At 39.3% G+C, this 15,231-nt stretch overlaps 2 long non-coding RNA genes across 2 annotated transcripts; one reads left to right on the forward strand and one right to left on the reverse strand.

The window, feature by feature from the left end:
• Nucleotides 1-4,751: 4,751 nt before the first annotated feature.
• Nucleotides 4,752-12,745, reverse strand: LOC146883810 (uncharacterized). Its single transcript, XR_014984372.1, has 3 exons — nt 12,349-12,745; nt 5,286-5,730; nt 4,752-5,175 (listed from the first exon to the last, which is right to left on the reverse strand). It is a non-coding gene; the product is annotated as an uncharacterized LOC146883810 (long non-coding RNA).
• Nucleotides 11,077-12,567, forward strand: LOC114162288 (uncharacterized). Its single transcript, XR_003599181.2, has 3 exons — nt 11,077-11,572; nt 11,724-11,801; nt 11,892-12,567. It is a non-coding gene; the product is annotated as an uncharacterized LOC114162288 (long non-coding RNA).
• Nucleotides 12,746-15,231: the final 2,486 nt, after the last annotated feature.

Raw genomic sequence — 15,231 nt, forward strand, 5'->3', positions numbered from 1 at the left:
AAAAAAAAAGTTTCTGTTTTCAATAAAACATATTGACATTGGATTTTTGGATTTGATTTACTAATTGGAACGGTCATAATTCTGGGAAAATAAGAGTCATGTGCTATGAATGGATTGATTCTGTGATTTACTTGATTGAGTTGATTTGAGAGTTTCTGGAATAAATCTTTTGTGAAAGAGTTTTTGACCTTGTGAGTTTTGAGCTTTATTGTAAGGATGAACTACCATGTGTCATGCCTATTTTTCTTGTGTGATTTGCTCATGTCTTGTTGATACTCAAATGTTTAGCTTGATTCTGTTGTTTTGCATCTTAAGTGAACATGCATGATTTGATATGACTGAGGCATTTCTTGTTTTTAGCTACTTGGCCAAATAAGCTAACCATAACATTGATCCATTGGTAGCCCCTTGAGCTTAATCCTCTTTTTCTTGTTTTGAGCATATTACTAAACCTTAAAAAGAAAAAGACCATGTTTTTCCTTACCTTAGGGAGAAAGAAGGAGCTAGTGGATTATGTTGAGATTGGTTGAGGAATAAAGTGTGGGGGTGAGTATTTCCCCCACAAAGTTGTAAAAATGGCAAAAGGAAAATAATAGTTGATGACAGAGTGTTGAAATGAAAAATGATTGCTGTCTAAAAAAAGAGCAACAAAGGATAAAAAAAAAAAAACAAAGAAAAAAAGGGATTGTTTTCGAAACTATGCTCCATAACTCTTTCTTCCTTACTATTTCAAAAACACACAAATCCTAAAGTTTTTCCTACCTTTGCCTTGGCCTCATTATAACCTGTGAAAAGTCCTCATGATTTTTGAATGCATATTTTCTGAAAGCTGTGAATATTAGAGTCTTGCTAAGCATTGAGAGTGTTACTTGCATGGGTATTTTGAGTGAAAACACAAGCCAAAACACTTGAGCGAATCTTGGTGAGAAAATATATATTTAACTTGAGTGTTTCTCTTTCATATTTGATTATCTTGTAAACTCAAAAGATTAACTCATGTGTGAAAAACAGAATTTTATCCATTTGTTTGTGCATGACAACATGATTTCTAGAAGATTGATCTGTTTCCATTTGTATTCATTTCTTTAATCCACTGAAAATATGGAATAAAAGACCTCAGAAAAAAGTTTTGAAATTGTTCAATTTTGCCCAGGAGTGCAAAAGGATAAGTGTGGGTGTGTGATGAGTTCAAATTTTTGCCCTCATTTAATATTTAAATTTGGGGATTTAATTGAATTTTCTGTGCTAAAAGATTGATTTAATTAGGATTTGTGATTATTGGATTTATTGAGTAAGTTTGGTAAAAGTGGCGTAAAAATTGATTTTAGTTGCATAAAATATTATTGGATATTCTAACGTTTGTTAATGCAGCTGGAATTTATTTTTGGTCAATTAATAATGTGATTTTGAAATATTCAAAGTTACAAAATAAGTCCACAATCAAGAAATTCTGAAAAAGAATAAATCAGGAGCTAAATGCACCCCCAGATTTTATTTGCACACCCCTTTTTAAGTGGACCACAAAAACCTGTTCTGCACCCCCAGTTTTCACTAAGTTACACCCCTCCTACCACTTAAACTCCACTCAACCAGATCATGCCATGTGGCAATCCCCACCTTTTAAGATTAGCCAACCATAAGCCGCCACGTGTCATAATCCCCACCTCACCAAATTAATCAATCAGATTCTGCCACGTCATCATCTCCTCCATCTCACTCATGAAACCCTAACCCTAATTTTCTTCTCTCCTTCCACCACCATGGCAGCCGCCGCCGCACCCCCTCACCTCTTCCGGCCACCGCGACGCACCAGCAGCCATGGCAGCCACCAGCCACCTCCATCTCTCCCGCAACTCACCTCGTCGGCCACCATTACAGCAGCCATCGCGACCATCTTCTCGCGCAGAACACCACGGCGCAGCTACCACAACCACCACCATCTTCCTCCATTCACGGCCACCGCGAATTCTTCATCTTCTCGCGCCATCTGCACCGCTGCAGCAGCGGAAGAGCTACGTCGTTCAGCCACTTCACGCGCAACACCACCACAGCTCCGTCGCGCGAACCTGCGCAGCGCACACGATCCACCACCACGGCCACCGCGAGTTCTTCTTCCTCGCGCACAACCATGGAGACGTCTGCGCGCCACCATCTTCTTCCCGCGAGCCACCAGCACCTGCACCTACAGGAATCATGAACTATTCTGCGCAAGCAACTCGCCGGAAACGCGCCGCACCGTCGGACCACCATGAACCACCGCGCCGTCAGCCGTCATTGCCATCTCCATCTCCATTGCATCTGTAGAAACCCTAAATCTGGAGAGAGAATCTGCACTGCCACGTGTCAGCATCTGATAAGACAGTCAAACTGGTCAACTCTGGTCAACTGGTCAAAGTATGCAGTCAACTCTGGTCAAGACTGCAAATATGGCTAAATGAGAGGGGCAGAATTGGAAATTGGACAGGAATTAAGTTGCTAATTAATTAAATAAAAATAAAAGATTTTAGCAACTGACAGATAAAGCCCAAAGTCCAGTGGAAGCTTATATAAAGAGACTTAAGGGAGCAGAAGAGGGGACTGACATTTTTACAGCTTAGACACTTAGAACTCTCTGGTTTTGGCAGATACCGTCTCCACCACATCTCTCATTCTTTCTTTTATTTTCTTTCTTTCATATCATCATGTATTCCATCAAAGCCATGGAGGGCTAAGCTTTAAGGGTTGATTCCACTGTAATTTCTTAAATGGATTCTGAGGTTAGATGAATTTATATGTTTTGTTATTTTGATTATTGTTGTGGTTTTTGTTTATCTATGTCCTTTGCTTCTTAATCGAATAGAAAATAATGATTTTAAATCTACATACATGCTAATCATATGAGTTAAAAGGTTTTTAAATTAAATTGAGACTTTACTTTGATTTTGTTTAGAAACTTTCATTTGATTAAATAAGTTTTTGCCAATAATTGAGACTTTAATTTGATTAGAGGTAATTACTTTAACTAAAATTAGTCAAGACTTTACTTTGATTAATTAAGTTTTCTATTTGGTAAAGAAACAAAGGAATAGACATGATTAGGCATAGTAAAATTAATTGAGACTGTACTTTGATTGAATTTACTATGGATAATCTAAAAGTTCTCACTTTTAATTGAGACTGTACTTTGGTTAAAAGTGAGAACGCCAACAAATTAATTGAGTCTTTACATTGATTAATTTGTAAATCAACAACAATAATTAATTTAACAATAATCTCTAGATAACCAATGAAGAATCTTATTTAGAAAAAGCAGTGGAATTGACCTATTTACTATTATTGTGTTTACAATCTTCCGTGTCATTTTATTTGCATATCAAAACCCCCTATTTTTATAATTGCTAGTTTTAATTACATTTTTAAGAATCAAATATTTGAGATCAATTCCGTATTCGTTGTGAGACGACTCAGGGTTATCTTAACCCTAACTATTTTCTTCACTACAAACTGGCAATACTGAAGTTGCTAAAGTAGTGGTAATTTGATCGCCTAACGACAGCGATATCAGCTACCTAAGCAAACTACACCACAAAAGAGAAGAAGCTTCTTGCGGTTGTTTTTGCGCTTGAAAAGTTTAGGTCTTATCTGCTTGGTTCTCCTGTTGTTGTGTTTACTAACCATGCAGGTCTTAAGTACTTGTTGAAGAAGGTAGAATCCAAGCCTCGGCTGATTAGATGGATGCTCTAGCTCCAAGAATTTGATTTGGAGATCCGTGATAGGAGTGGAGCACAAAACTTGGTTGCAAACCATCTGAGCAGGATTGAGAGGTCTGCTGATGATGCTTCACCGATCTGAGATGACATTCCCGATGAAAGTTTGTTGACACTCTTTGCGTCTTTTCCCTTACCTTGGTTTGCTAACATTGTGAATTATCTTATTGCTTCTGTTTTTCCTCCCTTAGCATCCAGAGCTCAATGTGATAAACTCAAGAGCGATGCTAGGTATTATATTTGGGATGACCCCTATTTGTGGAAAATGTGCAGTGATCAGGTCACTAGGAGATTGATGAAGAATTATCTTGTTTTCTTTTAGAGTTATGAATATGGTGAAGTTGTTTAAGAAAGCTTTTTGAAAATTCCCACTGCACATTAAGATAGCAAGCTATCTAGATGTGAAGGTTCATTTCTCAAGCTCATGAAAGGAAGAAGAGAGTTGGATTCAAGCTTAAAACTCACACGGCATTAACAATACTAAAAGAACAAAATGGAAGAAGAAACATTAAAAATGGAAAGCTTAGAAGATGAAGCATGGAAGAAGCACGCCACTCATAGGGGGGATCTAAGCCAACCAAGCCCTAAAGATGAGTGATGGTGTCGCAACTTGCAAGCAAGATAAGGCAAAGGTGAGTTCACTTCTACGAAGGAGAGCTCACGGAAAATTAATGGTTGAAACGCAATAGTTTAGAAACAAAATGATCAACCCTTTTACAAGACAAGGAGCACCCTTTAAATAGGAGTTCATAGGGGTCCTTTAGCAAATACACAAACATGGAATGGACTAACAAGCAAACCCTAGAAACCTAAAGCTAATTGTTAAAAAACAGATCTGTCTAATAGCTCAACCCAAAAAGGGATCTGAATTGATTAATGAGTCTTTCACTTGTTTAAGGTGAATCTTGAAAGAGTCTTTAAGTTTTAAAATTCAATTAATCAATTTTGCAGTTCTGGGTTAATGGACTGTTTAAATCAATCAAGAAAGGTTGTGAAAGAGGAGAAAGAAGCAAGACACACAATTTATATTGGTTCAATTCAAGATGAATCTACATCCAGTCTTCTCCTAAGTAACCCACTTAGGAGGATTCCACTAACACAGATAGGATCCAAGAATTACAAGAACACCTATATAATTCTAGACCCTAAAAACACAAGAACTTGATCTACAAATCAAGAACTCCCCCTAGGAGCAATGCATCCACGCAATTGCACCTAGGCCTACACTTCACACAATGAAGCAACTATAATCAGGAATACAATAAACAGAATCAAGAAACAAATACACCTATGTTGTGTAGATTTGACAATATGCTCCTTGATTCAAGCAAGACCCTTCATGGTAGAATCAACTATCAATCTTCTTGGATCTGCACTTGAATGATCTTTCATAATGCTCAATAGCTCTATGTCTCTCAGAAGGCTGTCTCTGCAAAGGAATCTCTGTGATCTGTCAATTTTCTCTTACCCTCTAAACAACATTCAAAAAACAGATTTTATACTAAGATCTCTGCTATCATTAATGGATTAGGAGTTTACCTAATCGATTATTGTGAGTGTGTTTTCACTGCTTTAGTGCAGTGCTAACAGTTAATCCATTAGTTAAACAGCTAACCATTCATGTTTGCACAAGCAAGAGTGTGATGATTCATTACAAGACAATGCATGCCTAATTTACAACCTGGTGCAAGCTTGATTTACATATGAAAAGATAAACTACTAGCCTAATGCACAACCTAACTAGACCAAATCTATTCTAATCCAGTAGACATCATCAAAACCATTCTTCATTTATAGGTGAAGTAGCTCCCCCTACCAACACAAGTAGCCTTTCAAAGGAATAAACCAAAAAGGCAAAAGGAGACAAGGTACATGTCTACTTTTGCTTTTGCTTTATGCTTTTTACTTTCCTCTCTCTTCCACATCATCCAAGTGCTCCAATCACCATTTTCCACCTAGCCATGCTCTACTTCTTCTTAATTACCTACAAAACAAGACAAGAAAGGATTAGCATGTTGGTTTAAGTTAATCTAATCTTGGTCAAAGGTCAACTTTGGGGTCAAAGTCAATAAGTCAACCAAAATAAGTCAACTAGGAACCAAGTTAGGGAATTCAAACTAAAGTGATGCAAAACAAAGATAAAAATGATGGAATAGAAGACTCCCCTCTAGATATGCTTCTAGTGATCCTTCTTGAGGGAGCTTCTAAGGTGGTGGTGGTGGTCACGCCTTCATCAAAGATGCATTCCGGACCACGAGATTGACTCGGTCCTTCAATCATGTCATTCATCTGCACCTGGTGGTCATCTTGGCACACAAAGGACAGCTCGCAAGGTGCTAGATTGCGGATTTTATTGGCTCACCATCTTCAAGGATCCGTGGAGGATTTGTAGCTCGTGTGAGCAATGCCAACGAGCAAGAGGAGCCATTTCTTGGAGACAACAGATGCCTCAGCAACCGATGTTATTTTGTGAGGTCTTCGATGTCTAGGTATAGATTTCATGGGCTTTTTCCCTGTCTCTTTTGGTTTTACTTACATCTTGCTTATTGTTGATTCTGTTTCAAAATGGGTGGAAGCTAAAGCCATCAGGACTAACAATGCTCGAGTTGTTATAGACTTTGTCAGGTCTCACATATTCTGCATGTTTGGAATTCCTAGAGCTATCGTTAGTGACCAGAGCACCCATTTCTGCAATAGGTCCATGGGGCCTTTGCTTCGAAAGTATAGGGATGTCTCCTTATCGGGTTGTCTTTGGTAAGCCATGCCAACTTCTAGTGGAGATAGAGCACTGAGCCTACTTGGTTGTCAAGTCATGCAACTTCTCACTTGATCAAGTTGGGGAGGAAAGGAAGCTGTAGTTGAACGAGTTGGATGAGATCCATCTGAAGGCATATCAAAACTCTATGTTCTACAAAGAGAAGACCAAGAGATTCCATGATAGCTCCATAGCTAGAAAGGAGTTTGTTGTTGGTCAGCACGTGTTATTGTATAACTCCAAACATAGAATCATGGGGGGTAAGTTGCGGTCAAAGTGGATTGGTCCTTTTGTGGTGACTAATGCTTATCCTTATGGTGTAGTTGAGATCAAGAGCCAGTCCATTGATAAGAGCTTCAAAGTGAATGAGCATCATCTGAAGCCATTCCTCAGCAATCTTTCCTTGGTGGATACTATTGTAGAGGAGACTTCCCTGCTTGACCCCACTTCTATTTCACCATGATTCAAGGAGTTTTCTTTCTCCTTCCTTACTTTTATTGCACTTGTTCAGGTCTATCTGTTGCTGTTTCCTTTTGTTTGTTCCCTTTTTGTTAATTTGTGTTAATTTGTGTTATGTTTTTGTTTTCTGTTTGGGACACTCACTTCACTTTTGGAGGATGAGTTGTTGGTTATTCTGTGGACTGATATCCTTGCTTTCTCTTTGCATGTCAAGTTGCTTTTGGAATTGTTTTACCCTGTGTGAGAATTTGAGGCACTCTCTATTCTTTGTTGTGTGATATATGCTTCTTGAATGCTTGCATAGTGGCCTTGGCTTGACTCTTTCTGATGCTTTTCTGATTCACATGCATGTTGGGATATGATTTAGGCAATTTTGTTCTGTGAGCCTACAGCCAGATGAGCCTACCTTGAATTGTTTCCATTGATAGCCCTTTTTGAGCCTGCATACCCTTTCATTGTTCTACAGCTCATTACAAGCCCTTAGCCTGAAAAACCATGATTATTCCTACCTTAGGAAGTTTTGGAGCTTTGGAATTGTTTTAGGAATGGGTGCTCAATTAAGTGTGGTGACGCACAACAAGTGTGGTTGTGCGCGCACTTGTTATTGGTTCTTGGAATTACTCATTTGTATACCCAGGTGGGATTTCAAAATTGTTGTTTCTCTGCATGTTCTTTGTATAGAAAAAAAAAGAAGAATAGAGAGAAAACTAAAAGAAAAGAAAAGAAAAGAAAAGAAATAAAAGGAGTTTGGATTTGAGCATTGTGTGAGAACCAAAGTTGGTGTTTGGGATTACTTTCAAGCTTGATTGAGACTTATTCCCCATTGCTCCTCTATTTCCTTTGTTGCTTAGCTACTTATCCATATTTTCCACACCTTGTCCTCAACCCCCATTACAACCTTGAAAAGCCCTTCTGATCCTGACCTGCATGTGTTTTGGTTTGGTTATTGGTTCTAGAGGCTTGCCAAGTCTGTTTGATGTTTTTATTTCAGGGGTGCTTTGAGAGTAAACAATAGCCTAGAGAATTGAGTGATATAGTGCATATTTTGTGAGGTTATGTTGCTTTCAATTCTCTCTTTGAGCTTAACTGAGTACTTGACATGTTTTGAACTGCTTGGATGATGTTCATGGATACCTTGCAGCTTTGAATCCTTCTGTGTTGAATGTGTTTCGACTTGTCTATTTGTCTTGTGTCTCCTTCTGTCTCTTTTATTGTGTCTGTGATGTCCTTGCTTTGCTTTACCTTTTAATTTTGCCCAAGAGTTCAAAAGGTAAGTGTGGTCGATTTTGATGACTCATTGTTTTCCTCCTGTACACTAGCCTTTGTGTATCCATTTGATAGTTGTTTAATGCTTAATTGTTTATCTTTAGTGTGTTTTCATCTGTTGGGCTTTATTAGGCCACTATTTCGAATTTGGGTTAATTTCACATTATTTGGCCTAATTTTCGTTTTTAATTATTTTTAGGTATTTGGGTGAAGCAATTTTGGAGCTTGGACATTAATATTCACTTGAAGAGAGTTGCCACACCATTTCCACATCATTTCCATGTCATTCCACGTCATCGAAGTGAATGGGTCAAATTTGAGGCCCAATAGTGGCAATTTTGTAATTTTAAGTGGTAGAGTGACATTTTTGTAACTACTAGTGGCAAGGGTGATTTGACCACGAGATTTAGGTCTTGACCCATGCAACAACTGCACACTCTTGTTCTCCACTCTTCTCCAACCTCCATTTTCGTTCTCTAAGCTTTGGTGGGTGTCCACGAAGTTGCTTCACTCGTTTTTGATGTTTTTGCATTAGTTTTTGCCATTTCTATGCACATTTGACAGCTCCCAATGAGGGTTTTATGTCAGGGCATCTCATTTCATGGAATGTATTGACTTCGAACAACACCCATTGATAGGGGTTTTCTGTTTTTATACCATGGCAACATTTTTCATTCAATTGCAGCTCTAATATTCATCTTTTGATATTGAAATCGCATTGGGAGAATTCATAAGTTAAGGTTTTTGATTTTTAATGTTCTGTTTCAGATTTGAAGTGCTTGATTGTTCCATTTTGATGTCTAGCTAAGCTTTTTGCAATGATCCCTTGACAAAATTGAAATGAAACCATGAGATTGTTGGTCGTTTTTGGGTTGTATTCGGAATTGCATCTATTTCAGGTTGGGTTTTGATGATAAATACGTTTTTGATGCATGCTTAATCTAAAATTTGTGTGTGCACATTAATGGCTCGTATGCATGCTTAATGTTTATGAGTTCTGTCACAACTTGCTTCAATTTGTGGGTGTTAACTGCCTGAAATTTGTTGTGCTTAATGACAATGAATCCATGGTAATTTTCACTTAGTTGATTACTTAGGATTCATGCGACCAAATTTGAATAGAACAATTAATTTGGTAATATGTGATTAGTGAACTTTCAATTGAATCAAGGAATCATTGCGTTTTCATATAACTGTTAAATTTATCTACATTGCGAATTTAAGTTTGTTGTGAATCTGCCTGCCAAACCCCCCTGTGTTATTGTGTTGTGTGTGAATCTAGAAATTGAGGCTTTGGATGAAAATATTGGTCGTTGGGAGACGACTTGGTTCGACTGTCACATACTGCATTTTAAGTGTTTTAATTTGGTGGGGTACGACCTCTATCATGCCCCCACCTCATACAATATCCTCCTTGGCCGACCATCCTTCAACACTTTAGGCACCGTCGTCTTTATACCCCACCTAGCCATGAAATTCCCCTCCCCATTAGGTGACATCCTTACCATTCATGGCGCCCAACGGCTCGCACGATAGTGGTATATGGCAAGCATAAGCCCTTTGTCGCAACCGGAATCGCGACTGGACAACGAACCAAAAAAGAAAACAGGTTTCAAAATGAGATTTGGAGTCGCCACCATAGTTATTCTGGAAAACCATGGAAAACCATAAAAATAAAACAAGTCTGCGAAAAAAACCAGATTTTAGATCCGGGAGTCGGTTACGTGTAAGGAAGGTGTTAGTACCCTACAGCGCCCGCCCGAGGGCAATATCTTTAATTAAAAATGCAAAGCTGATGTGGTTTTCAAGATGTTAATTTTCCCCAAAAATAATGAAGCAATAATATTAAAAAGAAACAAAAATATTTTTTTAATTTTTTTGGGCCCGACAAGGGTTGACCTTGGTCCTACGTATTCTTATTCTAGATGAGAAATCAGGGTTACATAGTTCTTTAAAAGATATTTGGAAATCTTAGTTGAGAAAAAGATTTGATTTTTTGGGAGGTGAACCTGACAAGGACTGGCCTTGCTCTTACGTATCTCACGGTGGAGAATCAAGGATCACGTAGTTCTTAGAAGAGACTTTGTTTAAAAATGTTGATGTTTTTATATTTTGAAATTTTATATTTTTTTTGTATTTTTGAATTACTTGAAAATATGTGTCACAGACGTGAGCGGTCGGACAGACACTAAAAGAGAAAGAAAACTATTTTTGGTGTTTTTTTAGAAAATAAGTGTCACACAGTGCGAGCGACCGCACAAACACAATGAAGTAAAAGAGAACATTTTTATTTTTTGGATTTTTCTATTTTTTGCAATTTTTTATAATTTTCAAAGATTTTGTTTTTTTTCAAAAATAAAAAAAAATAAATAAAAGGATGAAATTATTTAAGAAGGATAAAAGTGGAAAATAAAATATAGGGGTACATGAGAGGTTAGTGTGGGTGCACAAAATAGATACAACAACATGCCCAAAAATAATAGACGAAGATATGGGGGTGTAGAAGTATCACATGTGGGAGGTGCACGAAGTAAATGAGGTGTGTGTATTAAAAGATGGGGTGCAGCGAGTAAAAATCTGAAAATGAATTGAATATAAAAGGAAGGTGTGAACTGAGAAAAACATGTGTAACCAACAAAGGCTGAAGGGTGTAAACCTAAACAGGGAGGTGTAATAAGCGCAGACAAGGAAAACACAAACAGTTTTACAAGTCACACAAAATTGGGGTGGAAATAAACTGAGGGGGGTGCGTGAGGAAAGATGGATCTGAAACCAAGCCTCGGCCCAAATAAACGAGATGAGAAACCCTAATTAATCTAACCCTAATCTCTTATTGATTAGCAAATCAGATCCCAAATCACCAGATCCCCTTCTCCTTCACCTCACGCATGAACAACACCACACCCATCCATGCTACACCCATTCCGGCGGGCCAGGGACGCCGGTGACGACGCCGATCACCACTCACCGGCGACACACCTCTTTTTTCCTTTTTCTCCAATGCGCGCGAGGTAGGCCACATCTTTGGAGCCCTGTCGTCGCTCACCACGCCGCTCTAGCCACCGGAGCCGTCACCGTCGACGCCGGAAGCCACCCCTTCTCTCCTTCTCTCTCACGAGATTGACGCTCACGCTAGGAACCGCCGTCATGCGTCTCCTTAAGAACCGCCGCACCCGTGGCCACTGCACCGCGTCCCTACCGTCGGAGACATCACCAGTGACATCCCGTTCTTAACTGCCTCTGTACAACACCCAAGGTCGCTTCCATTAGTGCGTCTTCCTCTGTACAACATCCCGTTCTACTCCTTTGCTCATCTCTCCGCTATGATTGGATATGGATGATTAAGGTATAGGCTTGAGTTTTTGGTGCTGGAATGGAATGGGGTTTCGGTTCGGTGTGAACGGAGATTGCAGGGATGGGGTTGTAAGAGGAAAGATGAGTGGTTTCTATTGATGATGAAGAGTGTGTGTGATTTGCTTGTTGTGTTCTGTTTGCAGGTTGAAATAGAGCTATGATGTTGAGATGGGAGTGGGAATGTTGCGACCGTGAGGGTGAAAGTGCACGAAGGATCTCAGGTGGTGCCAAATTGGGATGAAGACTTGTGGGATAAAACTTGATTTGTGTGTACTGAGTTTGGTCTCTGTTTTCCTTTGGCTTCTATGCAGGTGAATGATGAAGATGTGGGTGAACAGAAACGCAGATGGAAAATGCAGGGCTGAAGATGAAGGTTGGCGATGATGGAAACTGATGGTTGGGATCGGAGGTTAATCAATGTGGGGTTAAGGATTGTTGTGAATGGTGTTTCTCTAGTTTTAATTATTTTGTGCAGGTTGGATGAATGGATGATGAAGATGATTATGATAGCCAAGATGATTGTACGAGAGTGGTGATAGCGCACGGTCATAGTAGAAGTTTTGATGGACCATATTTTGTTTTCTAGATTCAAACAACAACAACAGGGAGCACAATATATTTGACTCAGAAATGAAACCCAACGTACTCACATCATGCATATTCACAAATGGTATTGAGGACGAAACACCAGCATACCAATTACAAGCCCAAGACACGAACACATCATGCTAACACAAACGCTCATTCATTCAAGATTGGGGTGCTTACCTCTTGCAGTTGCTTATCCCGATATCACCCTTCCTACTTTGGCTGACCACCTTTTTCGCTCTCTCCTCCTGGTGTTCTCCAGGGTACCAAGCGATGCACGGTCCAGGGTACCAAAATAAGGAAAGAGCTAGGCAATCTAGAGCACCAGAAAATTAAATGCTTCACATCTTTGTGTACTTTTTTTTTCCAAATATCTGTTCTACTCTTTTTTTTAGTTTTTCTTTGCTCTTTTCTTTTTTTCAAATATGTTTTTCTTTTCACCTTTTTTTTAATCCGTTTTTTAATAATAAATAGTAAAAAGACAAAAAATAAAAGTAAAAATAAAATAAACTAAATATAAATAAAATTGAAAACAAAGAAAAAAGAAAAAAAGAAGAAGATAAGAGACATAATAAAATCAAAGTAAAATAAGATAAAAAAGAAAATAATAATAATAATAATAATAATAAATAAATAACTAAGTAAAAACAATAATAATAAAAGGAATATATATATATATATATATATATATATATATATATATATATATATATATATATATATATATATTATAATCCGGACAAAATTGGGTGTTGACACCCTCAACTACCAATCTTACAAACCAACAACATTGAACACCTCCCGGCTCTAGCATAGTTTTATTTGGCGAAGACCTAGACCCCAAAGTAGGATGTGACACACGAATCGAGCCAGTTGACAACACTATAAGCTTAGAGCTCTCTAATGGCCACACTCTCAACTTGGGTACCGGCCTCCAACAGGAACAACACGATATCTTGGCACCTACCCTTATCGCCAACACCGACCTCTTCGCCTGGTCAGCCGTAGACTTACCCGGTGTCGACCCTCAAATCGCAGTTCACAAGTTGTCCATCTACAAATAAGCCAGATACATCTCACAAAAGAAGCAAAAGATGGGAGAAGAACGTCGGTTGGTAGCGAAAGTAGAACCCGAAAATTTACTTAACGTTGGCTTCAACGAGGAAGCCCACTACACCACCTGGCTATCTAACGTGGTTCTGGTTAAAAAAGCAAATGGAAAATGGCGAATGTGCGTCAAGTATACGGACCTTAATAAAGCCTGCCCCAGAGATGCATATCCCTTACCCAACATCGACCGGCTAGTTGACGGTGCAATCGACAACAAAGTACTCAACTTTTTAGATGCATATTTCGGGTACAACCAGATTCCAATGGCCATAACCAACATGAAAAAAACTGCGTTCATCACTGACGACGGTAATTATTTTTACAAGGTCATGCCTTTCAGCCTAAAAAACACAGGTGCAACCTACCAAAGATTAATGGACAAAGTATTCAGCCACCTGATAAGCACGTGTGTCGAAGTGTATGTCGACGACATGGTTGTCAAATCACCAAGCTATCAGCAACATGCACAAGACTTGTCCATAGTATTTTTTGCGCTACGACAATACAACCTTAAACTTAACCCTGAAAAGTGCGTCTACAACGTCGACCATGGTAAATTCTTAGGCTTCATGCTCACACAGCACAACATTGAAGCAAACCCTGAAAAGTGCACTACTATCATCGAAATACGAAGCCCCAACAATATTAAAGAGGTCCAGCGCCTGATAGCCCGCCTAACCGCCATATTCAGATCCCTCCCGAAAATTGCCGAACAAACTCAACCCATCGTCCAACTACTCAAAAAATCCGTGAAGTTCTCTTGGAACGACTAATGCGAAAAAGTTTTCCAAAACCTCAAAACCACCCTCACATCTTCACCTATCCTCCATAAACTGGATATCCACCAACCACTCTTAGTAGACATCATCGCAACACATCACATAGTTAGCGCCGCCCTTGTCTAAGAAATTGTTGGAGTCCAACACCCAGTATACTTTGTCAGTCGAACTTTGCAAGATCCAGATACCAAATGGTGAAAAGCAAGCACTCTCCCTGGTGCACGCAGCAGGACGCCCTTACTTCCTAAACCACAACATCATTGTCAAGACCGACTACCCCATCCAAAAAATCCTCCAAAACCCTGACTTTGCTGGTCGAATGTCATCCTAGGCTATGGAGCTCTCTGAATTCAACATCCGTTATGAACCACACGACCCCATCAAAGCCAATGCCTGTTCGACTTCGTCAACGACCTTCAACATACCCTTGAAGAGGACCAATGGACACTTTATGTAGACGGTTCCTCAAATCCAAAGGGCGCAGGCACTGACATCGTCTTGGAAGGACCCAACGATATCCTCATTAAAAAATCCCTCCATTCACCTTCAAATTTTCCAATAATCAAGCCGAATACGAAGTCATCCTCGTTGGCCTATCTCTCGCACGCGAAGTCGACATCAAAACACTTATATGCAAGACTGATTCCAAGCTCACTGTAGGCCATCTCAACGATGAATTCCAAATCAAAGATGCTACTCTCCTGCAATACTATCACCTGGTCCAGAACATCATACAATCTGCCTTTAACCGTGTATGCGTCCAGCATATCCCGAGAAGTGAAAATGTTAGAGCCGATATCCTATCTAAACTAGCAAGCACTAAGCTAAAGAGCAGGCATAGATCCCTACTACAATAGACATTATTTGCACCATCTATAACAAACATCTACCTCAACCTAGACCACACTAAAAACTAGACAACGCCATACATCCTATACCTCAAAACTGGCAACCCCCCACCCAATACTGACAAAGGCTGGCTGGCTAAAGCCGCAAGGTATACGATGATAGGTGACAAACTATACAAGCGAGGGTACGACCAAGCACTACTCAAATGTCTTACAACAGAACAAGCTCAATACGTAATGAGGGAACTCCATGAAGGAATATGCGGATACAATTCTAGCGCACGAACCATGACCAACAAAATACTCAAAGCCGGCTACTTTTGGCC

The sequence above is a fragment of the Vigna unguiculata genome, chromosome 9, assembly GCF_037176805.1.
Source record: "Vigna unguiculata cultivar grain cowpea cultivar isolate G323 ecotype 2 chromosome 9, ASM3717680v1, whole genome shotgun sequence".
NCBI classification, from domain to species: Eukaryota; Viridiplantae; Streptophyta; class Magnoliopsida; order Fabales; family Fabaceae; genus Vigna; species Vigna unguiculata.